General features: G+C 39.6%; 1 pseudogene; it reads right to left on the reverse strand.

Annotated features, from left to right (window-relative positions):
* Positions 1-10,838: 10,838 nt before the first annotated feature.
* LOC118842128 lies at positions 10,839-12,391 on the reverse strand (annotated as a pseudogene).
* Positions 12,392-13,653: the final 1,262 nt, after the last annotated feature.

The raw sequence follows: 13,653 nt of genomic DNA on the forward strand, positions 1-13,653 counted from the left end.
TCATGGGAGAAAAAACAAATTGTCTTCTATTTGTTACCATTTTCAACAGTCCTTAACATAATAGCAGGCTCACGGTACCCTTTACCAATTGGTTGCTAATTTTAATTGACTGTGTAGCTTAGGACAAAGCCTCCTGCCTTTTTGTCCTTGGTTCTCTCATTCACAAGTGAGGAAGTTGTAGTAGATGATCTCTATAATATTAATCCTGGGGTCCTGTGCTTCTGTGATATAATTTTAAAGTCCATACTAAACAAATAACATGTCAGAATTGTATGGAAGGAAAAGTTTCCCCTTTTGGAAAGGTGGTGATTAGGGACGTCTTCACCTTGATCCCATGACTTATTTTAGGTCAATTGAAAGAGAAGAGTTGTCAGCCATCACATTCTTCCTCCCCCAATTTTCCCAATGATGAAAAATGAAACAGCCCCTGCCTTTGAAATGCTTATATTCTATCTCAGGAAATAACAGGCACATCTATTACAGGAGGTAGCCAAGCACTGCTTAGCTGAGGCCACAAGGACTGAAGATCTTTGCCAGTTCCTATCCTTCATCTGCCCTCACAGTATGCCCCAGGTTCATTGTTTTAGAGTTGCCTGCTTTTAATAGGAAAACTAGGCTCCCCTGTAGTTCAATTCAATCCCCACCTCAGATTCATGAGGAACCGTTCTAATTTTGGCTCTTGTTTAATGGGTCCTTTCCAATGGGGGTGAGGAGGGGAAAGGAAAAAAAGAGGAAGGCGTAATAAACGTGTAGAATGCAAATATGAATCAAGCATGGAAAAAAGCAATTTGTTTTCTTCACAGGAAGAGAATTACTAAACAATAAAGAATCATAAAATGATTACAATCAGTCAAGGGGCTAGCACACAAACCCAATTGTGAACTTTGCAGAAGGTCTGCTTATTATTTTACATTTAACCTCCATTGAGTAGAATCCTGACATTACCAAGGAGTCTCTTTCCTTCTTATGTTTTTTTGCCTCTGTGAATGACTCTGTTCTTGTTGGCTGGTCTGTCTCTACCTCTGCTGGTGCCACTGTTGCTGTTGTCCCTACAACCTTTCCAGTATCCAATAACTGGACACTCAGGTGTTTGGGAAGGATAAGATGCCAGTTTCTGAGGCCTCAGAAGGCCCTGCACCAGAGAAAAGAAGACATAAACAAGAGAGGGCCCTATCCCAATCACAGGCTTATGTCAGAGACCATATATTCATCATCCAGTCTGATCTTAAGAAGGGCATCTCAGTCCTGGAGTTCAGAGTCATCATTATACTTCAAGGCCTGGAGGAAGGGTATTACCGCTTTAGTATACCCACAGAGACTTAGTTCAGCAGCCAATTACAGAAGTCCTCATAATTGGAAAGAATGGTCCCTAGGCAGAATGAGCAGATGAACCCAATTTGTTCCACTGGCTATGAACACAGCTGAAGTAGATGCTGTGGAGCACTTAAAGCTGGTTCAAACACAGAAGACACTAAGGTCACCCACTGCATCTAAGGGCTTCACCAGTCATCCTGAGTTTTGTCTTGTCGCTGGACTTCCATGACTCTGGAAGAGAGAGTGAGGCTGATGACTTTACTCAACTCTGCCTCACTTAAATCCAATTCAAATGCAAATCAAGACATAACCCCGTGATGTCATTGGTCCTCTTCAAAAACAAAGGATGAACAACAACATGCATATAAGTAACTTCAAAATATATGCAGGGTAATTTTGCAAGAGAAAGGCACTAATCTTGCCAGGAACCAGGCCGCTGTATGACTTCCCTGCCTCAGAATGATGCTTATACTCCATCCATCATTTTCATCTCTCTCCTAATACAACTCCAGACATTGTCTCTGGGCGTGCGCACGTGCGCGCGCCCATGCATGCACACACACACACACACACACACACACATTTCAATCTTACTTGGTAATCTCCACACTATGCTCCTACCTCCATTAGAATGTAAGGTCCCTGGGGGCAGAAACTATCCTGCTTGCTTGCATTAGTATTGCTGATGCTTACAACAGTATTTGGTACAAAGTAAATATTTAATACATAATATATCTCTCTCTCCCCCTTCCTCTGTCTCTCTGTCTCTCTCTCTGTCTCTCTTTTCCAGGGCATTGGTGTGTAGAGGGAGATCCAGAAAAGATCTAATTCATAAAGTAACATTTCAGATGAATTTTGAAGGAGGCTAAGGTTTCTAAGCACCAAAGATGAGGAGGGAATGCATTCTGGGCTGTGAAACAGACTCTGTAAAGGGAGATGGAATATCATGCATGAGGGACAGCAAGGAGGTACCAATGAGTTTATGATAGGTAGTAAGGTATAATAAGTCTGGAAATACAGACTGGATTCAGATTGTGGAGGGCTTTCCACGCCAAACAATAGAGTTTGTCTTGGATCTTAGAGGCAAAAGGAAGTCATTACAGCTTTATAAACAGAGAGATAATATAGTCAGAATCATTCTTCAGGGAATATTAATCGATCAGTTGTGTGGGAGATGGATTGGAGAAGACAGGGATTTGAGGCAAAGAGACCATCTAGGAGCCTATTATAACAGGCAAGGCAAGAGGTGATGAGGGTCTGAACTCCATGGTAGCCATATGACTGGAGAGAAGGAAATAGCTATGAGGAAAGCAGTGAGAAGCAGCATATTCTAAAGGAAAGTGCCCCAGATTTAGTATCAGAAGACCTGATTTCGAATCCCAATTTTTATTACCATTGTGATCTAAGCAAGTTATGTTCCTTCTCCAGATGATAGTTTCCTTCACCTTTAAAATGAGTAAACTGAACCAAATATCCTTTCCATCCTCAGTTCCTATGGAACTATGGTTCTAGCAGTGAGTGTTTACAAAAGCAGCCAAACATTTTGTTGGTCTTCAGGATAAAAAATGCTAATACGGTGAGATGATCTTCCTTATGACCCAAGAGTACATATAAATGTCTTTGGAAGTAGATTGCCCACCCTCATATACTGTAAATGAATTCTTAACTCTTCCATCACAGCTGGATACCAATGAGTATATTAGTTTCACCAGAATCCTAAAAGAGATAATTCACTTTAAAGTAATGCTTGCTTCTTACTCCAGAGGTAATACCATTTCAGACTCTTCAGAAAAGTAAGACCAATTCAATTGCTTCAGTATTATCATCTGGTTTATCAGTTAATGTGTATTTAACTCTACAGTTATTGCATTTATGCTTATAGAAATTCAAAGGATAAAATACTGTAGAAATAAATTAAAGAATAATTGTTTCAGACATTAGTCACACTAAATTCCAAGTTAGTTTTTAAAGTTTTAATTCAGGCTGGTAAATGAGAACTAATAACATATTTCATTTCATTTTGAATGAATTTGGGTGGTTTTTTTCATGCATTTTCAATCATGTCTGACTCTTTGTGACCTTATTTTGGGGTTTTCTTGTCTGCAGTGGTTTGCTATTCTCTTCTCCAGCTCATTTTATGGATGAAGAACTAATGCAAACAGGGTATTTGCCCAGCGTCACACAGCTAGCAAGTACCTGAGGCCAGATTTGAACTCAGGAAGATGAGTCTTCCTGATTCCAAGCCCAGTGCTCTATCTATTACATCACCTAACTGCACCATTAATCAAGTAACAGGCAATTATTAAGCGCTTATGTGTCAGAAACTGTTCGGTGTGTCAGAGATAGAAAGACAAAAAATAATTTGTCTCTGGCTTCAAGAAGCTGAAGGAAAATAATTCTAGGATCCATGATTTTATTATTATGATTACTTCTTCTATCAATAGATATCACTGAAATGTAAGCTCTTTGAGGGCAGGTAGGGATTGTTTCATTTTTGTAATTGGTTCCCCAGTGCTTTACACAGTGACTGGTAAATAGTAGGTGCTAAATAAATTCTCATTGAGTTGCAAGTTAAACACACTCTACTTCTGAAGTTTTTCTAAAAGAAAATATAGTAGTGGCCAGGTCACTATAGATGAGCTTCTCACTTTGAGTGTGGCCATTCCTTGAATGATAAACAGAGAGTCTATCACTAGGCACATATTCAAAGGCTGCCAGATTGGCAGGGACTGTGAGAGCCCAGTGTACACAGGCTTAGTCTTTTGGACCCCCCCCCCCAGGAGATTCCCCATGCCACCACGAGACATCAGAGGATTTTGGTGTATGAAGAAAGAAAAAATACATGGCCAAGATAAATCTAGGAAGACCAAAGAACTAATGTTTATACTTATTGCTAAGACCACAAAATCGGGTAGTTTTATAGAAGAAGGAAGGAAGGAAGGAAGGAAGGAAGGAAGGTAGGAAGGAAGGAAGGAAGGAAGGAAGGAAGGATGGAAGGAAGGAAGGAAGGAAAGAAGGAAATATTAAGATCCTACTATGTGTCAGATAATACGCTAAGCACTTTACAATTACTATTTCATTTGATCCTCATAAGAACCCTAGTAGGCAAGTACTTTTATTATCCTCATTTGACAGTTGAGAAAACTGAGACAGGAAGAAGTTAAGTGATCTGCCCAGGGTCACACAGTTGTAAATATCTGAAGCTGGATTTTAAGTCAGGTCTTCCTGATGTTAGGCCTAACACTCTATCCACTATGCCATTTAGCTGTCTCTAAGTGTCTTGACTAATGAGGTGATACTTGGTTGTCTACTGATAGGGAGTTGTAGACAGTAATGGCTTCTCTGTGTGTAAATAATCCCCTCCTTTAGCTTCCTCAAGTTGTGCTACTGTAATTAATGACTAGACAATGAATCTTTTAGCCTTAGTAGACCACAGTGAACCCTTCTGGTTGTAACCCAATAAATATGACAAAATAGACTTGTGGCAAAAAAAAAATCCCTCTAGATTCATGTATTATTAAAGCTGGAAGTATCACAGGATCATAAATGTGGAGTCTGAAAGAAGCTTAGAAGCTATCTAGTCCAACCTATTTGTGTTATAGATGAAGAGGACTAAGGCCCAAAGTAGATAAGTAACTTGGCCCAGGATCACATAGGTTTTAAGGGAGAAAGCTAGGATTTGAACCAAGGTCTTTTGATGCCAAATCTAGATCTCTTTGCACTCTACCATGCTGCTTCCATTCCATCTCCTTGTTTTGTAGAGGAGGAAACTGGGGTGTGTGTGCTTGTATGTGTGTGTGTGTGTGTGTGTGTGTGTGTGTGTTTAATTCTCTACTGTAGAAGAAAACTACAAACTTAAAGATGAGAACAGACTAAGATCTCACCTTGGTGTATTTAGTAAAGAGGATCTAAACTGGAGGAACCTACTATGCATTTATGGACCCACTTCTAGTTTTAGACCTGTTTATGAGGACAAATTGTAGAAGGTTCTCCCTTGTTTAAAGTGGTATGATATGATAGAAAGAAGAGCAGACATGGAGTCAGTGTTCAACTTCAGACACTTGCTGTGTGACCCTTGGCAAGTCACTTAAATTCCCCCAGTCTCTGTTTTCTAGTAGGTTTGTGTATGTATGCATGCATGCATGTGAGAATGTATGTGTGCATGAGTGTATACATATATGTGTGTTATATGTGGACATGTATGTATGCATATGCATACAAGGAAAGGGAGAATGTAAATGACTTTCTGAGAGTCATGCAGCTGGTAAGTGTCTGAAGCAGGATTTTAATACACTCTTCTTTCCACAATACCATATTGCTCTAAACAAGACAGATCTCTCCCCAAATACCCTCAAAAATATGTCTCAAACTAGCAGCCAATTTGTGAAGATGTAGTAGATTCCCCCAATTTAGAACCCCCTTTAGTGAGTATAACAAGGTAAGCTCTTAGTCCCTTTTGATCTTTTAGCCTACAGCTTAAACACCCTAAAGCTAACTTCATTGTCTCTTGACAAGATATACTAGCTGGACTGAATGAAATTAATTCCTTGCTCTAGCCTAGTTACCACCTCAACCAGAACTAATCGCACTTAAATTGTTATCCTAACTGGCATTTACCAGAAAGACTGAGAAAGAAAGAGACCAAAGCTAGAGGGGTCCCAATAGTTGTCTCTCTTAAAAAAGCATTCAGTGGAATGGTCAGTTGGCAAACCCCCACCAAAAAGGATGCCCACAAGCTCTTTCCCAAAATAAAATGTCACCCTCTTGAGCGGTGCCGTATGATGTTATAGAAAGAATTCAATATATTAACCCCATTTCAAGTACTTAGATTCAAAGCACTGACAACTGGTAATGGTAGTCAAGGTCAGCTAGTCCATCACCTTCCTTTGCAGAGGATGGAACTCAAATCTAAAGAGGTTCAATGAGTTGCCCAAAGTCACACAGGGAGGAGAGCAAGGTCTTGTTATAAATACAGCACTGTCCATTACACCTGGTTGCTGATGACTGTGCAATCAAGTGCCTGTAATGACAAGTCAAGTCACTTTCCCCACTATCCTTGTGGGAAGAAAGGAAACAAACACCTAATTGCCTATTATTTGTCAGCCACTGTGTTAAATGCTTTACAAATATTATCTCATGATCCTGACAACCCTGAGAAGTAGGTGGTGTTATTATCCCCAATTTACAATTCAGGAAACTGAGGCAGAGAGAGATTTAGTGACTTGCCTAGGATCATACAGCTGGTATGTGTGTCTAAGGCTGAATTTGAACCTATGTCTTTCTGACTCCAGGCCCAGCACTCTACCCACTATGCTACTTAGAAGCCACTAGGCAATCACCTAGTTTCACAACCTTGAAGTTATCACTGACTGTTACCTCTCCTTCAACTCCTGTATCCAATCAGCTGCCATGTCTTATCCATCCTATAGCTATGTCTATGGCATTCCTTCTCTTTTCTTCACTCAGTCAATCGCTCATTACCTCTTGCATAGACTAGTTCAGTAGCCACAGAGAAAGAGAAAGGCAAAGACAAAGAGACAGAGAAGGGAGACCAAGACAGGAAGACAAAGAGAGACACAAACAGAAAAAGAGACAGAGACAGAGAAAGAATGAGTATTTGTTCAGCATTTACTACATGCCAGACCCAAATCATCTGCCTATGTCAAGACATCACCCTTGTGATGGCATTGGTCTTCTTCAAGAACAAAGGACCAACAACTACAACAATATGCCAGGCACTGTACTAAGTGCTGGGGATTCAAATACAAATGAGCAAGGTAGTCCTTTCCCTCAAGGAGCTTACATTCTGATGTAGGCAGACAACATGGAGAAGGATGCTATGAAGTGGGAGGGAAGGAAGAGACTGGTTTCCATGACTTCCTTCTCTTTCCTCTCCAATCCACTCTACACAAAGCTATCAAAACTACAAATTCCTGCAACATGAATCTGAATGTGTCACCTCCCTACTAAAAATAAATCTTCACTTGTTTCCTGTCACCTCTAGGATACAAATTTCTCACCCTAGTATTTAAAATACTTCACAATTTGGCTCTCATCTCCCTTATTTCATATTTGTATTTCATACCAATATGCTTATTTCATATGAATACATCTATATTCCAATCGAAAGGGATTGCTGGCTCTTCCCTGTATACAACATTCCATCTCTTCCTTCATGTTTTTGCCTACATGGCCCCCTTAGGATTAAATGGCCTCCCACATCTCCTCTGCACCATGGAATTTTTTAGATTCCTTCATTTTGGAACACAAGGGCTACTTCCTATGCAAGCCCTCCGACTCCATGCCCCCTAAGACCCCTTTCAGCCCTAAAGCTCCAATCCTGTGATCATTTAATTGCCCCATTTATTTGCACCCATTCCTTCTTTAAATTAATTTGCATAAACTTTACAGTTACTTACTTTGGTGCTTATTATATCACCTAGTAGGATATAAGTGTCTTGAGGACAGGAACTCTCATTTTTATTTTTGATCTCCCGCACTAGCACAGTGACTTTACATAGTAAGTGCTTAGGAAGTGATTACTGAATTGAACACCTTTTCTCTGAGCCTTAGTTTCATCAGCTATAAAATGAAAGCATTTGATTACATGATATTTGATTGCCCACTATATATTCAACTTGTAATACTTCATGTGACTTGTTAGGTAAAGGACCATCACACTCACATCTCTGACATTTAGTTTCCTTATCTGGAAAATGAGGACAAAGATATTGATATGATCTCATAGGATTATTGTAAGGAAGGTGTTTTGAAAACCTCAAGATGCTTCCTTTGAGATTCAGTTTTCTGAGAGATACACAAAGCAAGGTAAGACATACAGTAATTTTATTCAAGAGAAGCATTTTGTACCTATTTTGAATCTGTTAGGCATAATTTTGTTTGGGGATATATGAAGGTCTTTTGGTAGGGTAAGGTTTGGATTCAAAATTCTCTTTGTATTAAAGGAACTTACTTGTTATCTTGACCTTTTTAAAGAAATATAATCTTGGTTTTCTTGTCCTTGGGCTTTACTGAAAGATAAATCACATTAGTATCCACCTCCACTTTCTCTTCTCTATGTCTATTTCTTATATCCACAAGCTAATCTCCCTTCTGCTTCTTTCTCTTTTGTTCCTTCCTTTCTTCTTTCCTTCCTTCCTTCCTTCCTTCATGAATCTATGTCACTACTCTGCTAAAAATAAATCACCACCTTCAGTTGCTCCTTAATGCTTACCAAATAAAGTTTAAAATCCTTAACCTGGCATTAAGGCCTTCGTTACTTTTCCGACCCTCTCCTTTCCCTGCCTTGTTTCATATTTCTTTCTTTCACATACTGTATAATCCAGTCAAAATTTACTACTCTTTGACCTCTAAAACTCCATGAATCCCTCACTACCTCGCTGTCTTTGCTCAAACTGATCTCTTATCCTGAAATATCCTTCTGACCCATCTTTGCCTGAGGAATTCCTATTCATCTTTTCAAGATAGCTAAGTTCCTCATGGATAATGCACTGTATTTGGCTTCAGGAAGATCTGGATTCAAATCTTGCTTCTGATACTTAGTAGCTATATTTTCCTGGGCAAGTAACTTCACACCTTCGAGCCTCAGTCTCCTCTTCTGTGAAACGGTGATAATAACAGCCCCTGTTTCATAGAGGTGGTGTGAAGATCAAATGAGTTAATATGTGTGAGTGCTATACAGATGTTAGCTATCATTATTAAGGCCCAACACAAACGTCACCTTGCCAGGAAGCTTTACTTGAGCCTACCTGGCAATGTTATGTCCCCATATCTTGCCTAGAGCTTTAAGTATTTGCCATATAATATTGAGTATTATAGTAATCAATGTCTGTGTTATATCCCCCTACTAAACTGGGAATTCTATGAGGGCAAGGATTTTATTTCGACTAAATACCATACACACATACACACACACACACACACACACACACACACCCCCACACACACACCAGAACTCAGCACCATTCTGCGCACAGTAGGCTCTTAAAGGTTGTTTGTGGAATTGAATTGATCTCCATATCCTTTACATAGGAAGCTCTTTTTCCATATTTCAGAAAATGTGATTGTATTGAACCACCTCTTTCTGTTTTAATGTAGAGGGCAAAGAAAGTCTGCCGCTCCAATCTGCATATCCTTGAACAGATAGTATTGGCCAATCAGAGTGTATTTCCTGCTCATTAGATTCTGGGCATGGTGTGCTTTTAACAAGAACACTTTGTTCAAGGATCTTACTTGTGTCTAGAGACAATCTGCTGCTTTAATGAATCATGGTTATGCTCACAATGGAAGATCAGGAAAAATGAACTGAATTTCAATTCAATTCAGCGTGTACGTATTGTCAAACACACTGTGGAGGGCTTCAAATATTAAGCTAAGCAGTTTGTATTTTATTCTGTAACAGTATAATAACAGGGTCAGATTAGTGTATTAAAATTAGTTTGCCAGCTGTGGGATTGTTGGATTGGAGCGGGGAGAGACTAAATATCAGATACCAGCTGGGGGACTACTAGAATTGTCCAGCCTAGAGATGATGAGGTCTTGAACCAGAACAATAGCTGAGTGAACAGAGAGGAGGACAGATGTCATAGATGTTCTACAGGTGAAATCAACAAAATGGTAACTAATGGGATGTTAGGGAGAGAGGGAACGGAGAGAATAGAGTCAAAGATGACTCCAAAGTGAGAATAATTCAGTTCAACCAACTAATGAAGTTAAAACCATGTTTCAACATCAAAGTTGGAAAACTTTAAGTAAAAATCAGTGAGAAAGGGGGATAGGAAGCAGTGAAAAGAAAGAGTATAACATGAAAAAGGAGGTATTAAGGATAATTGTATCAGTATGCAAATGTGAGTATATTTGTGTGTGTACTCAGGGAGATAGAGATTAAAGATAAGTTTTCTTGTAAAATGGTAAGCCTGATTGGCTTGGTATGTCATACTAATAAGAACCTACTTATATATCATAGTAAACTTTACATTTCTTTATAGCTAACTTCTGAGGTAGATTATATAACAACAGCATTAATTCATGATGAAGTGAAGTGAGCAGAACCAGGAGAACATTGTACACAGTAACAGCAATATCGTATCATAATCAACTGTGAATGACTTAGCTGTTCTCAGCAATATAATGTTCCAAGACAATTCCAAAGGACTCATAACGAAAAATACTATCCACCTCCAAAAGAAAAGGACTGAAGGAGTCAGAATGCAAATTGAGGCACACTGTTTTTCACTTTCTTTTTTGTGGTGATTTTTTTTTGGTCTGTGTTTTCTTTCACAACACGACTAATATGGAAATATGTTTTGCATGATTGCACATGTATGACCTATATCAAATTGCTTAGCGTCGTGGGGGTAGGAGGAGGGAGGGACAGAATTTGGAATTAAAAATACTTTTAAAGAATGTTAAAAATTGTTTTATATGTAATTTGGAAAAATAAAATATTTTTGTCATAAATGTCATTTATTAAACATTTAAGTTTACAAATTCATGTGCACCAGTTAGAAGTATTGATGTAGTTGGAGAGTACTGCACCTTCTCCAAGCAGCACAACAAGAACCTCCAATGGTATGGTGGAATTTGTGACCCTTTCCAAGACCCTGGCTCTTTAAGCCAGCTGAGGTAAGCCCCCCGCATCTCTCTGTGTTTGTGTACTGGCTTGGTGATCCATTGAGTGTTGGGGTTTCGTCTGATAGCTTTATGGAATGGTCAATAAGAATAACCTCAACGAATTTGTAGGTTGAATCTTCACCCACCCAGTATGAGTTCAAGACTCTTAGGGCCCCACAGTGGCGGCCAGCCCATTCTTCTGCTACAGACTGAAGGCTCCTGGCAAACTTCAGCTGATTGATGCCATGATGCACAGGTTTACCATAGGTTGCACCCTTGGGAACTGGATGCTTTTGGCCACCATGGCGAACTCAGATACAGTAGATGACATACCTTGCTTGGCCTTGTAGCCCAGCCTGTGGGCTTTGTCAGGTCTGGTGGGCTGGGGCGCACGATGCAGCCCAAATAGCTGGCCGTACTGCCAGCAGCATGCACACAGCAGGAACTGCGTGACATCCGACTGCTTCTTCCTCCACAGCTCCTGGATGTACTTGTAGGCCCCTATCCTGGCTCATGCCTAGCTTGCCTGATGGCTGCCACCAACCCAAAATATTATTCAAAAGAAAAAATCATGATGATGATGATAGCTATGATTTACAAAGCATTTTAGGTTTGTGAGGTGCTTTGTATATGTCATCTCATTTGACCTTCACAACAACCTTGTGAGGTAGGTGCTTTTATTATCTCCAGTTATTTCTATTTACAAATAATAGTAATAACTCACATTTCTATGGGGCTTTGAGGTTTGTAAAGAATAGCAGATAGATACATACATACAAACATATGCATATATATATACATGTGTATGTGTGTGTTTAATATTATTTGATCCTCACAGCAACCCTGTGAGGCAGACTTATCTTCATTTCAGAAGTTATCTTCATTTCAGAGATGAGAAATTAAGAGCCAGGACACTGAAAAGGTTAAGTGATTTGTGCAGTGACACCTAGCTAGTTAAGTGTTATTCAAACCCAGGTCTCCAGACTCTAAGTCCAGTGAGGTTTCCAAGACACCACACATTTTAAATAAACATTGCAACATTTTTCACCTTGGGTAGCACCCAGTGAATTATATCCATAAAAAGGGCCTGTGCTAAAAGCTATGGAAGTCCTCTCCATCGATAAGTGTACCCGCACCTAGCCTCATCCCCATCGGAAAGCTGGATTTCCCTGCTGGTTTACAGTAGGGCAGTGATTGCCTCTTACAGAGAGTAGTGATGAGAACACATTTCCAAGGCTTTTCTTCTTTCAGCTAAAGCTTGGAGCCCACTGTCCATGCATGAGATGTCATGCTTCCTTTAAAGTCATTTTTTTCCGATCAATTATCACCTACGTGAGCTGACATTTTTCAAGAAAGCACTTAATGTGTATTTTCTTTTGGGTTCTAATTTTTAAAATAAGAGCCAAGTATGATAATTTGTTGTTCCATTCCCTGCATACTTCATCGTCAACCCACACCTGCACAGAATGTAAGATTTCAAAGGGACTGACAAGGCCATCTAGTCCAACCAGTTCTTACCTGACAAGTTATCATCCAGCCTTTGCTTGAAGACTAGTGAGAGATAGCCTCTTACTTCCCAAGCTAGTGCATGCTATTTTAGTATCCTTCTAATTATTAGGAAGTTTTCTATACATCAAATCTAAATTCGTCTTTCTGCAAATTCCATCTTTTGCTTCTAGTTCTATGTTGTGGGCCATGCAGAACAAGCCTCTTCCCTTTCTTGAGACAGCCCATTATATACTTGAAGACAGCTATCATTCCCTGCCCCCAGGTCTTTTCTTAGCCAGGCTAAACATGCCCTATTCAAGTAGCCAAGGCTTATGTGTCAAACTGCATGAACTTAAGTCTCTTCACCATCCTGATTGCCCTCCTCTTGTCATTCCAGATTATCAAGGTCCTTTCTAAAGCATTGTGTCCAGGACTAAAAAAAGTTTCCATCTGTGGTCTGATCAGTGAAGTTCAGATGTCATCTTCTTATTTTGGAAGGTATAACTCTCCTAATACCACCTAATATCATATTAGCCTTTTTTGTGTTACTAGAATTACAAAAGCTCAGAAGCAGAAGGCGTCCTAGCAGTTACCTAGATCAACTAATACTTGAGTAAGAATCCTATTTATAGTATCTGCCCCTAAAAGTGGTAATAAACCTCCATTCTGAGAGCTCCAGTGGGAAAGCATTTGCTACCCCCAAAAGGAGCCCATTCTACTCTGAGTGTTGATAAGTTCTTTTCTCACCTTCAAGAAAACTCATAACTATGTTTTATTGAGTTCAAAGAAGAAAGCAAAGCTAAAGTTATTTCTTTTAAGCAAAGGACTGTTCTCAGTCAGAGGTACATCATGGTTTGTGGATTGATTGATGAACCTAGGATAAGAAAGACCTGAATTCTAATCCTACCTCTGACACTAGCTATAAGACCATAGTTGAGTCACTTAAACTCCTAGGGTCTCAGGCAACTCTGATGTAGGATCTAATCACCTCTGTCTCCCACTCTGAATTACTGTAATAGCCTTCTTGTTGAGTTCCCTCACTCACTCTTGTTGAGTCTCTCCTCTCTCCAATCCATCAGTTACCTGAGTGATTTTCCTAAAGTGTACATCTGATCATGTTACTCCCCTAATCAATAAACTCCAATTGCTCCAAATTATGTTGAATTATCAAATATAAAATCCTTAGCTTGGCTTTTAAAGTCTTTTACAACCTGGTCC

The sequence above is a fragment of the Trichosurus vulpecula genome, chromosome 3 (assembly GCF_011100635.1).
Source record: "Trichosurus vulpecula isolate mTriVul1 chromosome 3, mTriVul1.pri, whole genome shotgun sequence".
NCBI lineage: Eukaryota > Metazoa > Chordata > Mammalia > Diprotodontia > Phalangeridae > Trichosurus > Trichosurus vulpecula.